The 23372-nt window shown below is 34.4% G+C and overlaps 1 long non-coding RNA gene across 1 annotated transcript; it reads right to left on the bottom strand.

The window, feature by feature from the left end:
* Window positions 1-13515: 13515 nt before the first annotated feature.
* Window positions 13516-22142, bottom strand: LOC126884402 (uncharacterized). The gene is made up of 5 exons (XR_007698008.1): window positions 21901-22142; window positions 21718-21841; window positions 21556-21662; window positions 20526-20661; window positions 13516-17391 (listed from the first exon to the last, which is right to left on the bottom strand). It is a non-coding gene; the product is annotated as an uncharacterized LOC126884402 (long non-coding RNA).
* Window positions 22143-23372: the final 1230 nt, after the last annotated feature.

Raw genomic sequence — 23372 nt, 5'->3', positions numbered from 1 at the left:
CCTATTGGCAGTTTGAACTTTTAATTTAAGCTAAAAGCAATGTTTATTTGCAAAATAAACATTTTTTTCTATTTTCTGACAGCAATACAATGTATTTTGAGTTAAATAAATTACATGCATTCTTCTTCTTGCGTCAATTAATTTAATTCAAAATTTTTCTTGGCCTCCCTGTATAAATAATGAAACTAATGTTTATAATACTGAATAGAGAATTGAACGCCTTTGTAAATGAGCTACAACACGAACCCATATTCCTATTTAAAAAAATAATTACGTCATCACGCTCGGATGGATGACGTCACTAGTTTGAAATATATGCCAAGAAATTTAATTTAAAAATAAAAATCGACCTGTTTCGGGATTTTTCTCTAAAATCGTCCATTTTAGAGAAAATGAATTTATTCCATAATTTAGCCCCTCTCTGTATATCAGGAGACCGGCGACAATCTAACCAATAGTTTAGCAATAATTAAAATGTTAATTAAAAAATTTCGGTCGAAATAATAACCAGAAAGATTATGATACACCAGAATAACTATGATTTTCATATAAAAAAGCACTATACCTATTCAACGTACCTTACAGGATTGAAATTGGACCATTTGAGCGGTCTCGGGAATGTTATAAAGAAACAATTTTTTGGCTTATAAACAAATAGAACCCCTCAGAAAATATTAGATTAAATTAAATTAAGTTAACGCTGTTGAAAAGAGCACGGCTTCTGTGTCCTTTTCGAAGAAAAACAAATTGAATTGCGAGGAGTGATTCCAGGTATAACCGGTCAAATTTGACCGGCATTTGCGACAGAGTTATAAACAACAGGATTTTAATCTTTGAACCATTAGATACCTTTTAATTCCGGTCTTCTTTGTACATACAAATTTTCATATCTTCAAGACACTCATAACAAAAAAGATTTATGTCACTGTCACCAAATTATTTAATTATTGATAAATAATTACTTCCCTCAAATTTTAGTTGAAAATTAAAGATTTTGTTTGGAAAACCCGAATTTTCCGAAGAAAATTTCCGTCGAAGGAAATTGGAATAAATTATTAATGTGCAGAATTAAATTACTGTCAATTTTTATGTGAGTGTTTTGGTTTAAAGTTAAAATTTTCGGAGTTTTAGAGCAATAATAAAAAAAAAAGATTTCGGAGCGCTAATTTGTTTATAAACAAAATAGCACACTTTCTGTGGACTTTGCACAGCTATATTACTAATATAGGAAATCTTGAAGATTTTATTTCAGCATGTCCAGCAATAAAATAGCTGGTAATTAATTTTCCTTGTTTTTTACTAATTTTCCCAGATTATTACCTCACATCTTTCATTGAGTTGATGATTCATGTTGTGGACATTCTCAATTATTATATTTCTAATTTAATACTATTCTATCTAATTCCTCAAAACAAGCAAATTTCAATTAAACCCAGCTATATTATAATACCTTTTGATTTAGTTTTCCTTGCAAGAAATAAACAAAACACATCTAAACTAAACCTAACCTCGCTTTTGGCCATTCATTCATCTCCGTGTCAAATAATTTCGACAGTCGCCATCGCCATATTGAAAGCGACTTGTTTAGTGTCGAAATTTGATTTAGAATCAGGGCCCGGATTTCTACGGATTTTTGAAGCGCCATCTACGGAAATATTCAGTTGCGTTCTTGCGTTGTTAACAACCGTGGCCCAGTGATATGCTCCCATATCACTGTACTAGACTCTACACAAAATTATTATTAATAAAAATGGTTTTCACGCATGAACAAAAGCGATCTATGCTCGAAATATATTTGAGAAATGGTCAAAAAATTAACGGAGAATGGGTTTACTCCAACCGAGACGCCTTTGCAGAATTTAGTGAAGAATTTCCCAATGTTGCAGTTCCTTATAACGTGTTTTGCAAAACTCTTCGTCAAGTTGTAAAAGTTTACAGAGAAACGGGAAGTGTAAGTCACAAGCCAGGGGCAGGCAGGCCTAAAGTGCGAACTGAAGAAAACGTCGAACTGGTCAGAGCAGTTATTGTAGATCAACCGCATACATCAATTCGGCATTTATGTCAACAGACAGATCTCTCATATGGAACTTGCCAGCGTATTCTTAAGAAAGATTTGCATTTTTATCCGTATCGTTTACAAGCTTTCCATGAACTCGCCGTTAACGACTATCCCCAAAGGCTAGGCTTCTGTAATTGGTATCTGGACAATCTCGGTAATAATGGTGATGTATTAAGCAAAACTTTTTTTACTGACGAATGTTGGTTTCACCTTTCTGGATACACAAATTCTCAAAATATGAGGATGTGGAGTGCAGATAACCCACATTATTTTGTTGAAACTCCTTTGTATCCACAGAAACTTGGAGTCTGGGCTGCTATAAGCAAGCGACGTATTGTAGGACCCATATTTTTTGAAGGGGTTCTAAATGCTGAAAGATACCGTCAAGAAATTTTAACTCCATTTATAAATCAGTTGATGGATGATGAATTAACAGAAGGATATTTTCAGCAAGACGGAGCTCGAATTCATACAACGCTGCAAAATTTGAATTATATTATGGACTTTTTCGACAATAGGGTCATTAGTTTAAATACACCTATTATATTCCCCCCTCGATCCTGTGATTTGACTCCCTGTGATTTCTTTCTGTGGCCATATTTAAAAAATTTGATTTTTAAAACTCCTGTAGCGGATTTGGAAGATCTTAAACAAAGAATAACTAATCATATTGAAGAATTAAATAATACTCCGTCAATCTTAAACAATGTAATAGAATCAATGACAAGGAGAGTTACTTTATGTAGAGATGTTGGAGGTGGACATATACAACATCTTCTTTGATTTTGTTTATTATTTTGTATATTAACCCGACATCGGAATTGGAGACACTACAGTGTGTCAGTGAGGTTATGTTCATGTTACAAGGTAGCTTGCGAAGTCTACACGGCTATTGCTAAAATGTAATTGTTTGTATCTGTTTTATAATTACGTTTGTCACTCTGTGCCTTATTAAATACACAACATATTAGGCAACGAGCCACAGAAAGAATCTACACAAAAGTCAAAAAATGTTGTTAATTGGGGCCATCGAGCATTTCGATCCTGCTAAAAGTGATATCACATCTTACGTGGAGAGACTTGAGTAGTTGTTTTTATGTAATGTAGTGGAGAAAGACAAGGAAGTTCCATTATTGATTACTTTAATTGGTGGAGAAGTTTACAGTGTTTTAAAAGACTTATTTGCACCAGAACTATCAAGTTCAAAAACATTTTTGAAAAGTTAAAAAGCGTTCGGTCTGAACATTATAGTCCAAAGAGGTTAGTTATTGCTGAAAGGTATAAATTTTACAACATAAGTCAAGAACCTACAGACGATATTAAAAGTTTTTTGTCAAAACTAAAAAGTGTAGCTCAATATTGTAAAGGGCCTAGCTGGGTAAGATGATGAAAAGTGCCCCCAACTCGATACGAATTGCATAGGGTAGGTGGGGGTAAAAGTACGCACGGGCAAAGGTACGCACTTACATTTTTCAGTAACTTCTTATATGTTGGCGATAACATCTTGTGGCATATGTTTGTACTACTCAGTAGCATTGGATGAGAAACTTTGGCGCAATCAGGGCGAACACAACAACAAAAATGAGGTAAAAATTATTTTTGTACCTCTTGATCTAATTTTTCTTAAAAATTGATTGATTCTAATTCTTAATCTTTCAAACTCAGATTATTATTGGTTAGGCATGTTGAAAGTTTATTGTTAGAAGTCTTCTTCTACATGACAGTTTGAAGTTCATATGTGCATAGTTTCATATTGAGGTTAGATATATTATTGGTTGCCGGATGGGGCAAAGGTACGCACTGCTAACGTTGGAATGGGGCAAACGTTCGCAGTGCGTACCTTTGCCCCCAGTGAGGTATACTTGGCAAATGCATGTTTCAAGTCAATCTTCAAAGTGAATATCAAGTTGAGCTTGATATTCTATCAGCTAATTTTGTCTCAATTGCAAAATGTCTCAAATCGGCAAAAGTACGCATGTGCGTACTTTTGCCCCATTGGGTGGGGCAAAGGTACGCATTTACATTTTTTTTTTCAAAAAGTTATCAACACTACAAAAATAATGAAGAATTTCCATTTGCCTAATATGATTACAAAATGTATCAATTTCACTTTCATCTATACTCTGTGCCAATTCAAGCATTAGGAGATTCACTAGAGATGAAAATATAGAAAATGCGTACATTTGCCCCCACCTACCCTATAGGTCAACGTTTGGCACATATAGAGAAACTCACTTTCTGAAATTTTTAGCCCCCTAGGTGGTCACGTCACTCACCTAGAGCCTAATTCTTTAGGCTTTTTATGTTTTTATTTTTTATCTCAGCCGCATTGAAAACTAGAGAAAAACTGTAAATAAAAAAGTTCTGTCCGAATTTTTTTTTTATTTTTGACGAGAAATTCAAATTTTAGGACGATTTTAAAATTTTAAATAAGTATAAAAAAATAACTAAGACATTTGTTCTCACGAAAAAAATTTATAACGTGTATTTTTGCATAATGTTTCACCCTGAATTTTTTCAGATTTTTAAAATTGGTGAAACGTACTTTTATAAATAAAAAACCGCATTTCTTCGCTTTTTTTTTCGCTTTTTGATACAATTTTATACAGCGTGTTTAAAAAAGGTAACACCGTCACTAGGATAGGTAAAAAACTGAAAAATAATTGGGGTTAGCCTAATAAAAAATTTTTGTAATGTCATCCATTTTCAAGATACAGGGTTGAAGAACACAAAATTTTACGATTTTGCCGAAACTACTGGCAACATTGTAATAAAATTTGGCAGGTTTTAAGAAGTAGTTATTGTTCATTTTTTCACATACAATTAAGAATTTTATATTCATCATTGGCGCGCATACGGGTAATGGTCTGAACTTTTTAAAGAAAAAAAGATAGTACGCCACTGACATATTTCAAGTTAACAGTCATTTTTAAATTCCTCGTTCAATTTGTGACAAAAAATCTATCTTCCCATTTTTTCATATGACGCGCCATTTTTATGCAAAAATAAAATATTTTAATCCTTACAATACAAAGTATTCGAATTTCTATGTAAGTTTCTATACATCTACATTACACTCATATGGGCCATTCCACGAACATACGCCTGTTTTGGATTACTTCGACAACGAATATTTTACTGTGCAACATAAAAAGTACGAAAGTAAATGGCGCTAATAATTATTCCAATAAACAACAATGTAATTTGCAATTTACTTTCGTTCTTCTTATTTTGCACAGTAAAATATTCGTTGTCGAAGTAATCCAAAACAGGCGTATGTTCGTGGAATAGGGTATATTATGTACATCCATAGAAAAACTTAATTCCAATACTTTGGAAGCGTTAAAATATTTTATTGTTTGCATGAAAACGGCGCGTCCTAAAAAAAGGGTAGAAAGCTTTTTTTGTCCGAAATTGGACGAGGAATTCAAAAATTATTATTAATTTTAAATATGTCAGTGGCGTACTATCTTTTTTCTTTAAAAAGTTCAGACATTCCTCGTCTGCGCGCCAAAGATGAATATAAAATTCTTAATTGTATGTCAAAAAATGAACAATAACTACCTCTTAAAACCTGCCAAATTTTATTACAATGTTGCCAGTAGTTTCGGCAAAATCGTAAAAAATGTGTAAAATTTTGTGTTCTTCAACGCCCTGTATCTTGAAAATGGATGACATTACAAAAATGTTTTATTAGGCAAATCCCAATTATTTTTCAGTTTTTACCTATCCTAGTGACGGTGTTACCTTTTTTAAACACTCTGTATAAAATTGTATCAAAAAGCGAAAAAATGCGGTTTTTTATTTTTAAAAGTATGTTTCACCAATTTTAAAAATATGAAAAAATTAAAGGTGAAACATTATGCAAAAATTCACGTTATAATTTTTTTTCGTGAGAACGAATGCCTTAGTTATTTTTTTATGCTGATTTAAAATTTTAAAATCGTCCTAAAATTTTAATTTCCCGCCAAAAATAAAAAAAAAAATTTTCGGACAGAACTTTTTGACACTTACAACATTTTTATTTAAAGTTTTTCGCTAGCTCTCGATGCGGACGAGATAAAAAATAAAAACATAAAAAGCCTAATTAGGCTCTAGGTGGGTCACGTGAAAACCTAAGGGGGCTAAAAATTTCAGAAAGTGAGTTTCTCTATATGTGCTAAACGTTGACCAATATGCAATTCGAATCCACTTTTCATCATCTTACCCGGCTAGGCCCTTTACAATATTGAGCTACACTTTTTAGTTTTGACAAAAAACTTTTAATATCCTCTGTAGGTTCTTGACTTATGTTGTAAAATTTATACCTTTCAGCAATAACTAACCTCTTTGGACTATAATGTTCAGACCGAACGCTTTTTAACTTTTCAAAAATGTTTTTGAACTTGATAGTTCTGGTGCAAATAAGTCTTTTAAAACACTGTAAACTTCTCCACCAATTAAAGTAATCAATAATGGAACTTCCTTGTCTTTCTCCACTACATTACATAAAAACAACTACTCAAGTCTCTCCACGTAAGATGTGATATCACTTTTAGCAGGATCGAAATGCTCGATGACCCCAATTAACAACATTTTTTGACTTCCCAATTAACAACATTCAGAATTATATCCGTATTTTTCAATTTATTAATTTCCATATATTCTAAAAAAGATAACTTAAGGCCTTTATTTTGAATATGCAGAATTTGTAACTCTTCATTGAAAGAATGATTATGATCTAGAAGGTGAAGTGCGTATGTAGAAGTGTCTGTTTTTCTACTGTTGAAAGCCCTTTTGTGTTCTGCTATCCGTTTGTCAAAGGTTCTGCCAGTTTGACCGATGTAAGTTTTCGGACAGTCACCACACGTTAGTTTGTACACACCACTCTGTAGTTGCTTTTTCTTTCGGCTTTTATTGTTCTTAATATGAAGAAATTCCCATGACAAAAAATAACTTCGAGATAGAACTAAACATCATTAAACAAATAGCAGTAAACAATGGCTATAACGAACAAACAGTTAACAAAATTTTAAACCAAAAACTCCATAAGAAAGCCCTGAAATTAGTGTATCCACCACCACAGAAAGAACCCAGTACCTTCTGCTCTCTCACATACACTGGCAAGATAACAATAAAAATAGCCAGATACTCGTACATAAAAAAGAAAGGAGTAACACCAGCTTTCAGAACTAATAACAACTTAAGCAAATATATTAAGAATAATAAAAGCCGAAAGAGAAAGCAACTACAGAGTGGTGTGTACAAAATAACGTGTGGTGACTGTCCGAAAACTTACATCGGTCAAACTGGCAGAACCTTTGACAAACGGATAGCAGAACACAAAAGGGCTTTCAACAATAGAAAAACAGACACTTCTACATACGCACTTCACCTTCTAGATCATAATCATTATTTCAATGAAGAGTTTAAAATTCTGCATATTCAAAATAAAGGCCTTAAGCTATCTTTTTTAGAATCTATGGAAATTAATAAATTGAAAAATACGGATATAATTCTGAATGACCAACTCTAGACAAACAGCTCCCCACTCCTCAACCTCTTCAGTTAAAGACTTAAAAAGGCAAACACATTGTAAACTACACCACTTGAAATTCCGGTGTCAGACACCGGAGGAACAAGACGTGCCAGCAGCGGAGCGGAAAACAGCGACAACAGCCAACGAAGTAGGAGTGGCTTGACTGTGAACTTTTCAGTTCAGTCTTGAATGCAAGCAAGACAGCAGTGGAGCGCTTTTCACTCTCTGAGGCGAGAAGGAGAGGCAAAGGCCGATTGACTGGATGTGGTGAAACTTAGGGAATTTGATTTTATTGAATTCTCTGAGACGCCGCAGCTAGACATCGGTTAGCGGAAAAAGCAATAACGGGCTCGACGTGAGCCCGTTACGGGATGTCTACTGTGCCTCCGTAAGGGTATCGACACTGCAAGGTGTAGTTCTTTGGAATCTACATCGGGCAGCCCCGGCCCCTAGGTCAGTAGAACGAGAACATCAAGAGAATCCCGTACCTAGTTCTGTCTGGGTACGAGAACTACCGCGATAGATGCAGGGAAACCAACCCTGAAGCCGAGCTGGCGTCGGGCCAGGCGGCGAAAAAAAAAGGTTCGTCCAAATTAGGACTTCCTCCCTCAGACGATTGATCGAGCTAGGTCTCGATCACCCCCCCCCCTATGGCCACTCCGCCAACACATGAGGATCCACGCAAAGTGGATCTTACCCTTACAGGAACATCAAACAGAGGAAAGTGAAGAGGAAACCGAGATGAAATCCGAGGAAGACTCCGAAGAAGACACCGACACCGAGGACACGGAAAATGAAACCCCCTGCGAGGCAGAGAGAGGAAGAACGAAAAGGGCTAGGAGGACTTAACTGCCCGTACATGAGGCATGTTAATGAGATGTCCAAGCAACTTCAAGTTCAACTGCTTGAAAAAGAGGCAACCCGGCATAGAACCGAAAACGAGCAACTAAGGGCCGAAATCGAGAGACAAAAAAGAGATGACTAAGATGTCAAACCAGATGGACGACCTGCTGAAAGAGTTGCAAGAAACTCGGAAACTGATAGAGAAGCAACACCAACAGGAGAAGCTGACAAAACCCGAACCGAAAAAGAACCCAGCGATCAAAAAGCCACCGCCGGCTGAAGAACCGAAGCCAAAAAAGAAGAAAGAAAATTTCCCACCACTGTCACGAGGACCAGCAGACCCAAAAAGCCAGACCCCACCCCAGAGCAAAACACAGATGGTGAGACGTCTGCCTTGAGGCGATCTGGCGATTCGGAGTCTGAGGACATGGAAACAAACGAAGAAACCACCGTGCTGCCTGAACAACAGGCAACACCTCACAGAAAGCCGCCTGTAATTAAATTACCAGTAGAAATGGATATAAAACCCAAAGTGGTTTTAAGAGGATTTCCCTCAAACACCACCAAGGAGGAAATCCAAGAAGAGATGGAAGCGCAACACCAAATAGTCTGCCAAGCAGCTAAGAATATGACCACAAGAGCCGGCCCCAAAAGGAAACTACCGATGTTCGTACTGACTCTGAATCGCGAGGACGTAGAAAAGGCTAAGCAGATCACCAATCTGTGCCACATGAAGGTAGTGGTAGAAGACCTACGAAAAGCGACAGGGCCAACGCAGTGCTTCAACTGTCAGGGCTTTCACCATGCACAGAACGCGTGCCACAAAGATCCCAAATGTGTGAAATGCGGAGAAGATCACCCCACGAAGCTGTGCAAAAGACCCAGAGACACAAAGGCAACCTGCGCTAACTGCAAAGGAAGTCACCCCGCAAGCTACAGAGGATGCCCAAGATGTCCAACCTGGAGCAGACCACCACAACAGACGACAACAGGCAACCGGAGTCTCCTATGCCAAAGCCACACAAGGCAACAACCAACAAGCCACCACAGCGATCCTCCCAGACGAAGACTACCTGGTCAGACTAGTGACCAAGGTAGTCCAAGAAGTCATCCAAGATACCAGACAGACGATCAGGTAAAACCAGTATACAAACCAAAAAAATCATAAAAAGGCGTAAGCCACCAAAAAAAACAAAAAAATCTTGAGCGCCAAGCCATTGGACTGAGCCCAATTGGGCCTGGTACAATGGCTTGGAGCCCAAGCAAGAAAGCAATTTTAGTTCCGCGGATAAGTAATTAAGAAGATAAAAGGCTTAGAGCGCATCACGCTGGCCTAGTTTTTTGCATTCGATTAGGGTACCACATGGAATCTTATTACCCAGGATTCCATAGTGAAGAGCATTTGGCTACGATAGTTGTGCCCTCATCGCGCATCAGCGTGCTATGGGGGGGGGGGGGGAAAGGGATGGCCTGGGGCATTGGAGCGAGGTGGGGTGATCCCTGTTTTTTACCCGGGTCAAAACACCTCGCCCCAATGAATTGTTACACCCGAATGTACATTTTCGAAAGGGTGAACATCTCCCACAGGTCGGGTTAAATCAAATGGCTTGCTTGCTTGCTACTACATCACTTGAGAAAGGCACTCTGCCGAAACAGCTGTAGTCACTTAGTTGTAATAAATTTTGTGGAAGTATAGAAAACTAACGTTTTCAGTGTTTTATTGTTAGACTTTGTTTCGCTGATGACCAAATTCTGATCGCTCAGGATCATGACGACTTGCGTTACATGACGTGGAAGCTAATAGAAGAATATAACAAATTAGGCCTCGCAGTCAACATTAAGAAAACTGAAGCCATGTGTATTGGAGGGATAAAACAGTCCATTACATTAGATGTTGGGTAGAAATTAAATATTGTGATGAATACAAGTATCTGGGCATGAAGATAACTCAAGATGAGATACTCGATGCTACTATAAATGACAGAAACATACAGGGTAGAAAAGCCATATCCATGATGAACGGCATTCTGTGGGACCAAACAATATCTAAAGCGAACAAACAGATCATATACCGGGTGTCCATCTATATTTTCCCCCATTTTAACTGCCTATAACTTCTAAACGGCTTAAGATAGAAATATGCGGTTTTCGATGAAATGTTTTATTTTAGTAAAAGTTTTGTCTGAATGGATTGAATTTTTTATATCGATTTCAAATACGAAAAGAAAAATAGCGGATTTTTGAAAAAAACGTTGTTGACTTTTTTTTAATGGAACACCCAGTATATTTTTTTTGTAAATTGAAAGAAAGGTCATTCACCTATCTAGCGATATAAAGTTTTTTAAAATCGGTTGTCAAATCACTGAGTAATTAATTTTTAAAATGAGCGGTGCAACGTGGATATCACATACCTAAATAACATAACTAAGCAAAATTATATGATTTCCACATTGCATCTTTCATTTTAAAAATTATTTGCTCAGTCATTTGACAACCGATTTAAAAAATTTCTTATCGCTGGATAGGTAGATGACCGTTTTTCCAAGATACACAAAAATATACTGGGTGTTTCAATAAAAAAAGTCAATAACGTTTTTTTTTTCAAAAATCCGCCATTTTTTATTTAAAAGCGACATAAAAAATGATCATTTACCTAAAAACCTGAAAAAAACGGTCATTTACCTATCCAACGATATAAATTTTTTTAAAATCGGTGGTCAAATGACAGAAATTAATTTTTAAAATGAGAGATGCAATGTGGAAATCACATAACATAACATAAATTTGCTTAGTTATGTTATTTAGGTATGTGATATCCACGTTGTACCTCTCATTTTAAAAATTAATTACTCAGTGATTTGACAACCGATTTTGAAAAAAATTATATCACTGGATAGGTGAATGACCTTTCTTTCAATTTACAAAAAATATACTGGGTGTTCCATTAAAAAAAAGTCAACAACGTTTTTTTCAAAAATCCGCCATTTTTCTTTTCGTATTTGAAAGCGATATAAAAAATTCAGTCCATTCAGACAAAACTTTTACTAAAATAAAACATTTCAGCGAAAACCGCATATTTCTATCTTGAGCCGTTTAGAAGTTATAGGCAGTTAAAATGGGGGAAAATATAAATGGACACCCGGTACAATACCATACTTAAAAGTGTAAACAAGTCTCCACAAGATGGAGACCTTACGAAAATGGTACGGCCATATACAGCAAATGCCAGATGACAAGATCCATAAACAGATTTTGGCGTGGACACCACAAGGGAGAAGGGAAAGAGGAAGGTCGAGAAGAAGCTGGAGGGAGAGAATTGAAAAAGAACTAGAGGAAAGTCCAGGTCTGTGATTAAACAGAGAAGAATGGCGGTTAGGAGTCGGAAGGCGTAGGAGGGCTCTGTAGTAGTAGTTTATTATTCTGTAGCAGTAGTTGAAAAATTACCCACACTTTTCAAAAAATTTGTTTCGAGTCTCCAGAGAGTACCAAAGAGTGTAACGGATTAAAAGGGATAGGTACCTACTGGGAAACTGAAGCTATGTTTTTGTGGCATCTTAATAAGTTTATTCCAAAGTAAACTTAATATAACGAGCAAAATGAACTAAAGCACAGGATATCAAAAGGTAACTGAAAGGTCGACAGTTTAAAAAAATTATTAAAGTCAAAGTACCTATCGAGAAAGACGAAAACCAGAATATACAAAACCGTAATAAGAGCAACAGTCACATACGGATGTGAGACATGGGTGCTAAACAAAACAAGAAGAACTGATAGAGAGGTGGGAACGAAAGGTACGAAGAGCTATTTTCGGGGGAAAATACAGAAGACGGTTGGCAAAGAAGAACCAATCAAGAATTAAAGATGCCTTACAACGAACCAAGTATAACAAGACACAAAGAATCAGGTGGGCAGGTCATGTCGAGAGAATGGATAGAGCAAGATTGCCAAAGAAGGTACTGCTAAGTAGACCAGTTGGGACAAGAAGACGAGGTAGCCCAAGAAAAAGATGACGAGAAAAGTTTCAGGACGATATAGGATCGATGGAAATTACAGACTGGAAAGAGAAGGCGAAAAATAGGATACAGTGGAGAACCATAGTGCAGCAATTTTTACATAGAAATTAAATATAAGACATTAGTATATACCTACTATCATGTGTATTATGTAAAATTGTAAAACCCTAGGCCTACAAGGCCTGTAGTGCACATTAAATAAATAAATGAAACTCAATATAACTTAAAAAATTTACAAGTAATATTCAATGCATTACGATTTCAAAAAAGTTTAGGAGCGGGGGGGGGGTGGTCGGGTGCTTTAGTTCAGAGATTAGGTTGGCGCCTTTTTAATGAGCCAGTCCGGCCCTGCAGTTACAGAAGGTGAAATTAGAAGAATGGAACCAGAAAATTTAGCAGCAGTCGAAGAAAAATTAGATAAAGTAATGTTCAAAAAGAATGAAGCTACAATTAAGAAAGATGGTAGTCATGAAGCTGGTAGAAGTTATGTCCAACATAAGTCATGCTTTAGATGTGGTAGAATACATATGATTCATCAAAATGTCCAGCCAAAGCATGGCAATGTTTCAGTGGTAAGAAAGTGGCTCATACAAGTACCGTCTGTGGTTCGAAAGTTAGTTTATTAGAAGAAGGTGATATACAAGGTGAAGTGAAGGAGGAAGAATAATTATTTCTGGGATCTTTGTCTTCATTGGAACTAGAAAATTCAGCTCCAGAGAAAATAGTATTAAAAGAGGAACTCAATTTTATTTGACGTTGATACTGGTGCCTGTTGCACAGTAATTCATATACAGGATTTCAAAAAGTTTTTGTCAGCTTTAAATATTTATTCTGTTAATAAATGAAGTAGTACTAAAAAATAAAGTAGTACTAAATACAAAACATGATTATTACCATCAAATTCAGGGAAACTTGTATTTAACGCAAAGGAATGTGTCACTTAGTGATTTGGACACGCTTGGAATCAGCCTTCTATGATATCCCTATTGAAAAAGGCTGGGAAGAAAATATAAATTGATTAAAAGATTTTTACTTAATTAAATATATGTATACCATTTTTATTTGTGAATAAAACACTTCAAAACAATATTTTTCTGTTTATTTTGTATATCTATACATATTGCAAATAGCAAAAAGAGATCATTATTGTCTTTATTTACCAGATTACATGCATAGAAAGAGTTTTAATTTTAAAATGTTACATAAAGCTAGTTAACTAGATCATTGAATTAGTTCATTCACTTTTTTTCAACAATATTTTTATTTCAGTAATAACTATATTGTAACATTAATAAATTGTGTTACAAAATTAATTACAATATATTCAAACACTTACAAATTATATATAATTAATTGCTAATGCAGTGCACAGATTCTAAAGGAGCCGTTGGGGGATAGAGTATATGCACATTATTATAGTCGCTGTATGAGAAAGTATTCGAAATAATATTTTATTTCATTATTTCAAATACTTTTCTCTCTCAACACCGACTATAATACTGCGCATAGACACCATCCCCCACCAGCACCTTTAGAATCTGTGCACTGTACCTAATTTTACAACGTAAAAGTATAACAAAGTACAAAACCAACTATGGTATTGTGACATAACAAAAGTGAATCAGTAAATTACTTGATTGAAATTAAGGAACAATACACCAAATGTTGTAGACAGGTGAGCCGCAATACAACATAACTATTTGTTGTGTAAAATATTGAGAATTTTCATTTATAATATAACTATAATGTTTACGCAGAAAAAATTGAAGAAGTTCAAAATAAATTCCTTGGGTTTTTGGGATTTAAAATTAGAGTCATTAATGGGAGTAACAGGTTTTGCAGTTATGAAGAAATTAGAGCATAATATATAAATATCAATACCCTGGAAGAACGTCGTTATCACCATTATTTGAAAATTCTGTGTACTTTATTAAATAGTACAGCAAATAGTAATTATTTATTGTCTAAGCTTGATTTTAAAGTCCCTTCATACAGTACTCGAAATGCAGTTGAAAACACTTTTCATGTACCATTTCATCGATGTAATTATGGTCTCAATGAACCTATAACTAGAATGTTACGTCTAGCAAATCAAAATACTGAGAGGCTTAATTAATTTTAGTTCCACACCTAACCAATTTATACGCGACTTGCAACAAATTAATATTGCCTCTTAATTGTTTTGTTTTGTCCACCATTACCAGTCTGTTTCTAATTTGTTCTATATGTAATTTATTTCTTTTAACTATTATATTTTATGTGTTACATATATGATTTTTTTCATATTTATTAGTATCCCAAAATTTGTAAAAAATTGTAACTGTATTGGGCTTGTCCTGTGGTAATAAAAAAAACAAAATATTTTTTAGTTTTTTAAATTTGATATTTTTTTATCTCATTTATGTTTCACAGTAAAATGTTACTCGAAACTAATTAGCTAGCTCATTGAATTAATTCATTCACTCATTAATTTGACAATATTTATTTCAAGAATATTAAAATAAGATAACATCAACTAAGTTAAACATTGTCTTATAAAAATAATTACAATATGAGGATTTTCGTGCAATAAGGGCGAACTCCAATGGCGAGTGCGCCCTTGTTGCACACAGAGTCTCATATATTGAAACACTCATATACTGCTAATATCTGTATGTATTTACTAGGATATTCTCTAAATTTATATTTTTATTTTATTTATTTACGGGGTACCACTCAATTATATAATATATTGGGTGGTACCCCGTAAATAAATAAATAAAATAAAAATATAAATAAATTTAGAGAACCTCCTAGTAATATACATAACATATTACAAATATATCAAGTGATACATTAAATACAAAAATGGAGTAAATACGACAAAAGTCAGCCAAGCAGCCCTATAGAATAAAACAAATATTAAAATAAGATAAAATACATAACAAACAGAAATCACCTAAGTTATAAAAGTTTTTTTATATGTTGTCTACAAACATCATCAGAAGTGCACAGTAACAAATCAAAGTATTTCCATTTAGAATCATTCCATTCAATAGAGAATGCCTACCAAAATAGCAGCTATGAAATTTAATTACAAAATTTTGAGATAATCTAATGACTCTAGAGGGAACATTAAAATCAATTAGATACAACAGCAGATCATTGCAATTTATTCTGGAATTCAGTAGTTTATGTAGAAACAAAATATCAGCGTAAATCTGTCTGGAAGATAACTTAGGTAGGTTTAATGTGTTTCCAATTACGGAGTAATTACTTAAAGGTTTAACAGTAAGGTAAAGGTACTTAATAATCGCTTAACGGTTTGTGCAGTTCAAAACTTCAATACCTAATGAAGTTATTTTGAACTTTTTCAAGCTTGACAATTTGGACTTCATAAGTGGGTGACCAAACTGAGCAATACTCAAAAACAGATCTAACTAGGGAAATGTAAATCAGTCTAATGGAATTAATGTTGTGCAAACATCTAGAAGTTCTGATAATGAAGCCTAACATTTGAAATGCCTGGTTATTCACATCATCACAATGTGCATAAAAATTTAGTGTAGAATCTAATTGAACACAGATCTCTCGCAGTTGATACAGCTTTCAGTGGTTCTTTATAAAGTGAAAGTTTAAAAAAGTACAAAACCAACTAAGTATGACAATATCTTATGCAATTTTCAAATGAAGTGAATTATTCAACTAAGGAACACTAAATCAAATGTTAGAGCCATGCACAGGGAGGCTCAATACAACATAACTGTTTTCCATGTAAAATAGTGAGGATTTTAGTTTTTTAAATTTACAAGCAAGGTAATTTACATATTTTTGATTTATATTAATTTGGCTATATGAAACTCTTAAAACGATATTTGTGGGACTACCCTTTCCGTGATTATGTGCAACGTAGAATTGATTACTAGAAAATATCAGTTATCTTCTTTCTTATATAAATCTTGGACTTCCCGAATTAGAGGATATTGAAAATTTGTTAATGCTGCACAGCTTGGAATACAAATGAAGAATGTGGTACTAGACTAGCAGGTACAAGACTTAAAATTTTATAGCTTTTAATGCACCTTATAGTACTTTCTACATGTATTCTTGCTTTAGCAATTGTTCTGGTTTGAATTACCTGTTGTGGTGTAAATTGAGCAGTTGTTAAAAAAGGTGGTATATTTAAACATACACCTGGAGGAAGCAAATCAGAAATTAAAAATCATTTATCAGCAATTATTAAGTCACCTGGTACCATCTGCTCTAACACACCACAATGCTTTAATTTTTTTTTACCAGGTACTGAACCTGGATATAATTTGCTAGCATAAGTAACTACTCCATTCGGAGCCACTCCAGTTAGACATTTTTAAGTATTTTTGTGTACATATGAGCTATATGTTGCTTTCTGTTTTTCCATATTTTTCGGCTGGTTACAGTAGATTTCTGTTAAGTCTAAAATTGTTCTGCAATTTGTAGAATTGTTAAAACATGTAGCCATACATAATTTATTTTTATTCCTGCTGGGAATTTCTTTAATAGTATTTTTAAATATTTTGTTTTGCTTGAAATGAATTCTCTAATGCCTAAATCTTTATTCACAAGATTTACCTTTAATTTCATCAATTTAAGTAGTAATTGATCAATTTTAGGTACATTTACAACAGCCCAATATTGATAATCATTTAATTGAAATGAGTCCATTAACTCATATAAACACATAAATACATCTCTACATGGTAAACCAGTATAGAGCAAAATTTTTTCATCGCTACCTTCAATATACCTAAGTGAAAAAGACGCAGACAACCTCTTTGCACTATCCAGTGCTTCCTGATGTTCTTTTTTTTTAAAGTAATTTTCTGCTTCCTACATTGCAACCGAAGGAAATGGAGAAGCTTCATTGGCAGCGCTGCGTTTATTTTCTTTTTTCCTTCTTACTGCACATGCAGGTGGAGAGGTACTGGGTTCTGAACATCCTATACATTGAAATACATAGGGTTTTAAAACTGTTGACTTGTGGTATGTTAAGTTAAATGTTATGTTTATATGGTATTAGCTCCAGTTAGTAATGACAATTATATATTTTCCCTAAAAATACTTGACATTTCAATTTCCACTAGAAAATCGTTATCCAAAAAAAATTAAAAGAAATTTGTTGAAAAGGTGTGTACAAGCGTTAATTGTTGTTATTGAGAAACCTCAATAACAACTAATACTGTGGCTAATCCCATATAAACATAACATTTGCAAGATGTAAAACATATCGTGGGCGTACTGGGAAAATCCACTAACTCTATATTTTTCAATTTTGACATTTTACTACCATTAAATCCACAAACATCAATATGTTAACAGGAAAAACCCTATCAGGAATATCTCCAAATTCGTCATCCACCGTGCTTAAATCGGCACATTCAATGACAAAGAAAATCAACTAACTCCACCTTTTTTCAAGTTTTCATGAACAAAATAATGTTTTTCCAAATATTTTTATGTACATGTATGTGCACCACACCTGTGGTTAACATCCTTCAAAATCATATCCAGGTACCAAAAGTTGAATAGCCAGTATACCCGATTTTTAAGAGGTAATCCATAAGGTATTCTTCTTCTTAAAGTTCCCTCTCCTATCGGAGGTTGGATATCATAATGGCTATGGTCACTTTGTTGGCTGCTGCTCTGAACAGTTGTAATGAACTACAGTTAAACCATTCTCTAAGGTTCCTCAGCCAGGAGATGCGTCTTCTTCCTTGGATCCTTCCTTGCATAATAATTCTCAGCAACTCATATTTTTCTCCTCTGGTAATGTGACCCAAATATTCCAGTTTTCTAGTTTTTATACTCTTCATAATTTCTAACTCCTTATTTAAACGTCGTAGCACTTCAACATTGGTAATCCTTTGCACCCACTGAATTTTCAATATTCTTCTGTAACACCACATTTCGAACGCTTCCATTCTTCTTATGTGTTGTCTCTTCAATGTCCTAGTTTCCATTCCGTATAACAATATAGAAAATATGTAGCATCGTAGAGCCCTCAATCTGAGAGGCAACTGAAGGTCTTTGTTTGTAAGCAGTGTCTTCATTTTTATAAATGCTTGCCTTGCAGTTTCAATTCGGACTTTAATTTCTTGGCTTTGGTCATTTTTGTCATCAACCCAGGTTCCCAAATATTTGTATGTCTTCACTTTTTCTATTTGGGTTTGCTCTATCATTAACCTTTCATTTCCATGTTCTGTTTTTGAGACAATCATAAATTTCGTTTTTTTCTTGTTTATTTTTAGTCCGTAATGAATGCAATAATCGTTAATTCTATTTAGCAATTCTGACAATGCAGCAAAAGGAGGCAGCGCACTAATAATAAAAAATAACATTGAACATTATGAGGAGCTAAAATATGAAACAGAACACATACAAGCAACTACGGTATGTGTCAAACTCAAAACTAATTGCGAAGTTAATGTAAGCTCAATTTATAGCCCCCCTAGGCATTCCATTAAAAAAGAACAGTATGTAGAATATTTGAAAAGTTTGCAAAAAAGATATATCATTGGAGGTGACTTTAATGCAAAGCACACAATGGGGATCAAGATTAACAACAACTAAAGGAAAAGAGTTACTGGCAGCCATAAAAGAACAGAAATGTGAAGTAATATCAACAGGTAGACCGACTTATTGGCCAACAGATACAAACAAAATACCGGACTTAATTGATTTATTTATTATAAAAAATATTTCATATAATTATGTAGATATTAATGAAGGTTGGGATATGAATTCAGATCATTCACCCATAATACTCACTGTGAGTGACACGATTATCAGAAAGGATTGTAACCAATACTAACAAATAAACTAACAGACTGGGTAAGTTTTAGATCAATCCTTGAAGATAGAATTGAATTAGCAGTACCATTAAAAAAACCTGAACAACTAGATGAGGAAGTTGAGTTGCTTGTACAAAATATACAAAAATCAGCATGAGAAAGTACTACTATAAGATCAAACGTCAAAGGAAACAACTATCCGAAACAAATTAAAAAGTTAATTAAAGAGAAAAGAAAACTTAGACGGAAGTGGCAACAAACCAGAGCACCCCAAGATAAAACAAATTTAAACAATGCTAGTCAAAAACTTAAAAGAGAGATTCAAAATTTAAAAAATGAGTCAATCAGTTATTACCTGAGAGAGTTAACGGATGATAGTAGCACGGAGTACTCTCTATGGAAAGCAACAAAAAGGCTAAAAAGACCAGTAACCCATTCTCCACCCATTAAACTAGAAGACGGTAGCTGGTAATGAGCAAAAGGCAGAGAGATTTGCCACATATTTATAAAATACATTAAAACCGCATGATGACCAAAATAATGATCAAATATCGATATAGGCTAATCCGACAGAGGAGAGAATCAGACCAACATCCCCGAAGGAAGTAGCTGGTGAAATAAAAGACAATATAAATCCTAAGAAGGCACTTTTTTTCTCAAAACTTTACTTTTGTGAGTTAGTGGATTTTCCCAGTACGCCCACAATATTCAGTTGTGAGATAAAAATAAATGAAACTAGTAGAGGTAAGAAATTTAGCGATAAAAACCTCTAAATTTACATTTTATTTATCGTTTTCCATCTTTAGACGTATCAGAGAAGTATGTTGACTAAAATTGTGACTGCCACAGTGAGAGTGACAAGGAGAAGCTGCAGAGTAACAAGGAGATATAGAATAAATAACATAGAGATAAAGAGAAGAATGGGAGTGAACTCAGACATAATAGACTACATTGAACAAAAGAGATTAACCTGGTACGGACATGTCAGAAGAGCAGACCAAAATCGTGGGATAAACCGAATAACATAGTGAAGAGAGTCAGACCCCGAAGATCCTTCAGAGATTAAGTGGACGAAGCAATGGAGAGAAGAAATCTACAGGAAGGGAACTGCTAAGACAGAAAGAGCTGGAGAGAACAGTTGAGTGAAGGAATACAGTGGAGACTGTGGAAATCCTTAGTATATATATAGTGACAGTTGTCAAACTGGTCCGATGTGTCTAAAGGTGGGAAATAATGAATATAATGTAAATTTATAAGTCTTTAATACAAGTAAAACTACTTACTTTGCTGTTTTTCCTTTATATGTAAGGGTTGATCCATGAGAGGTACTGAGTTCCACAAGAGTTGACCCACAAGAGGTACTGGGTCCTGGTAAAGGCTACTGGAAACTGCTGACTGTCCACGTTTTGAATTTGATTTCTGCAAAATTTAAATACATTGAAATAGATAGGGTTTTAAAACTGTTGACTTGTGGCATGTTTTTAAATGTTATGTTTATATGGGATTAGCCCCAGTTGGTAATGACAATTACATATTTTTCCTAAAAATACTTAACATTTTAATTTCCACTCTGAAAATTGTTATCAAAAGAAGATTCAAAGAAATTTGTTGAAAAGGTGTGTACAACAATCAATTGTTGTTATTGAGAAACCTCGATAACAACTGTGGCTAATCCCATATAAACATAACATTTAATTGTAAGATGTAAAACATATTCAGTTGTCAGATAAAAAGAAATGAAACTAGTAGAGGTGAGAAATTTAGTGATAAAAACCTATAAATTTATATTTTATTTATCGTTTCCCATCTTTAAACGTATCCGAGAAGTATGTCACCTAAAATTGTCACTATCACAGTGACAGTGACAAGGAGATGCTGCACAGTAATAAGGAGAGATAGAATAAATAACATAGAGATGCCTAAAGAGAAGAATGAGAGTGAACTCGGACATAATAGACTACATCGAACCGAAGAGATTAACCTGGTATGGGCATGTCAGAAGAGCAGACCAAAATCGTTGGATAAACCGAATAACAGAGTGGAGACCGATAGGAAAAAGGAAGAGAGTCAGACCCTGAAGATCCTTCAGAGATGAAGTGAACAAAGCAATGGAGAGAAGAAATCTATAGGAAGGGGACTGGTAAGAGAGAAAGAGATGGAGAGAACAGTTGAGTGAAGAAATACAGTGAAAACTGTGGACATCCTTAGTATATATACTGTGACAGTTGCCAAACTTGTCCGATGCGTATAAAGGTGGGAAATAATAAAGATAATGTAAATTTATAAGTTTTTAACACAAGTAAAACTACTTACTTTGCTTTCTTTCCTTTATTGATAAGGGTTGATTCTTCACAAGAAGTACTGGGTCCTGGTAAAAGCTTCTGGAAAGTACTAACTGTGTCCCATTTTGAACTTGATTTCTACCAAAATTAAATACATTGAAATAGATCTCTCAACACATGTAAAACTACTTACTTTGCTCTTTTTCGTTTAGATGTTATGTTGTACCTCAAGAAACTGTTTGGATTTGTTATGCTCAAAAATTTCTCGGTCAGAATTGACATTGGCAAGAGCAAACCAAAGAATGGACAGATTCTTTCTGTGAATTAAATAATAACGCGATAAAATCAATTTTTTTTTTTCACTATATTTTCTTACCTTAGTAATAAAATCCACCTTTTCTTTTCAGCCGGATCCTTTGGAAACACAAAGTATCTACATCTACCATTTTCACTATATTGTTTACAGTCCGGGGTAAAGCACATTACCATTTTTATTTTACAAAATACTTGGTCACAAGTTTCTAGCCGATGCTTGGGAATATCGCTAAAAAACTATATTTCACAGAAATATAAGACCCAATTATGATAGATAATTTTAGAAAACACTATTTTTAAACATAAAAAGTAGCAGAGGAAGCAAAATTTAAACTTTATACGAATTAAAAGGTCTTGAGCTTGAGTTCTTCCTTTTTTTTGGGTTTCGATTTTTTTTTAATCATTTACCCAGTACATGTTATTGGTTATGCGCGTCTTGCTCAAGGCAATGCACAACCAGGTGTCCTGTCAACTTCAGATCTATTTTTTTTTTTTGGTCCTATGTGGTCCTTGTCCTTCTTCTTGTTTTTCTGTAGCTAGAGGGGGAAAAGTGTTACAACATTTAAGGTTAACTTAAGACTTTTCTCGTTTGGGGGTAGCTTCCAAACATTTTCACATAGGTTTAGGGCTGGCTACCTTCGGTTAGGATTAAGGATTTTAAGGATACAAATATAATTTTTGACATTTTAGGAGATTCCCTGTATTTTCTGAAGTATTTATTTATTGTTATTGTTATTATTATTATTTTTTCAAAATTCTATAGATCTACTTGAAAAAATTTGATAAATTTATTGATTATCTTAATAACTTTATTCGAGGGTTTATATAAAATGCTCTGTAAAGATATTGGACTGTCTGTTCCAGCTTTTATTAGTTCTAGATACAAATCCATATCTTTATGTTTATTTATGGGGCACTCAAAGATGATGTGTACCAATGTTCCCATAGTACCGCATTCGCATATCGGTGTTTCCGTTTTGCCTATTTTGTGGAGATAACAAGGAGTTTTGCAATGTCCACTTCGTAAACGATTAAGGTTAGTAATATTGTTCCTACCCAAATATCCACATTTGTTATACCAAGGTTTTATAGGGAAACTATCCTGCAGTCCATAATAGTCCGGATATTTTCCTTTAATTTGGGAATACCAGTTATTGTAAAATTGAGTCAAGATGTTCTTTTTTGTAACACAAAAGATATCTGTGCTGATGTTTTTTACATCATATGGTACTCTTAATTCTCTCCCAATATTGGCCAAGCTATCTGCCACCTCGTTGCCTTTAATCCCCTGATGTCCCGGTACCCATTCTAATCCTATTGAAAATCCCATATTATTTGCATCTACCAGTAGTTTTTTGGTCATTATAGTTACATAATCCATTTGGTCCCATTTGTGACTAGATATTTTGGATAAGGCACTTTTTGAATCTACAAAGATCACTGCTTTCATGATTTCCTTTTCAATACATACCGACATGGCTTTGTATACCGCTATTATTTCAGTTGTGCAGATTTGTGTGTAGTTATGGAGTC

This window comes from Diabrotica virgifera, chromosome 5 (assembly GCF_917563875.1).
Source record: "Diabrotica virgifera virgifera chromosome 5, PGI_DIABVI_V3a".
NCBI lineage: Eukaryota > Metazoa > Arthropoda > Insecta > Coleoptera > Chrysomelidae > Diabrotica > Diabrotica virgifera.
The sequence above is the reverse complement of the archived record's forward strand: the minus strand, read 5'-3'. Positions and strand labels throughout refer to the sequence as shown.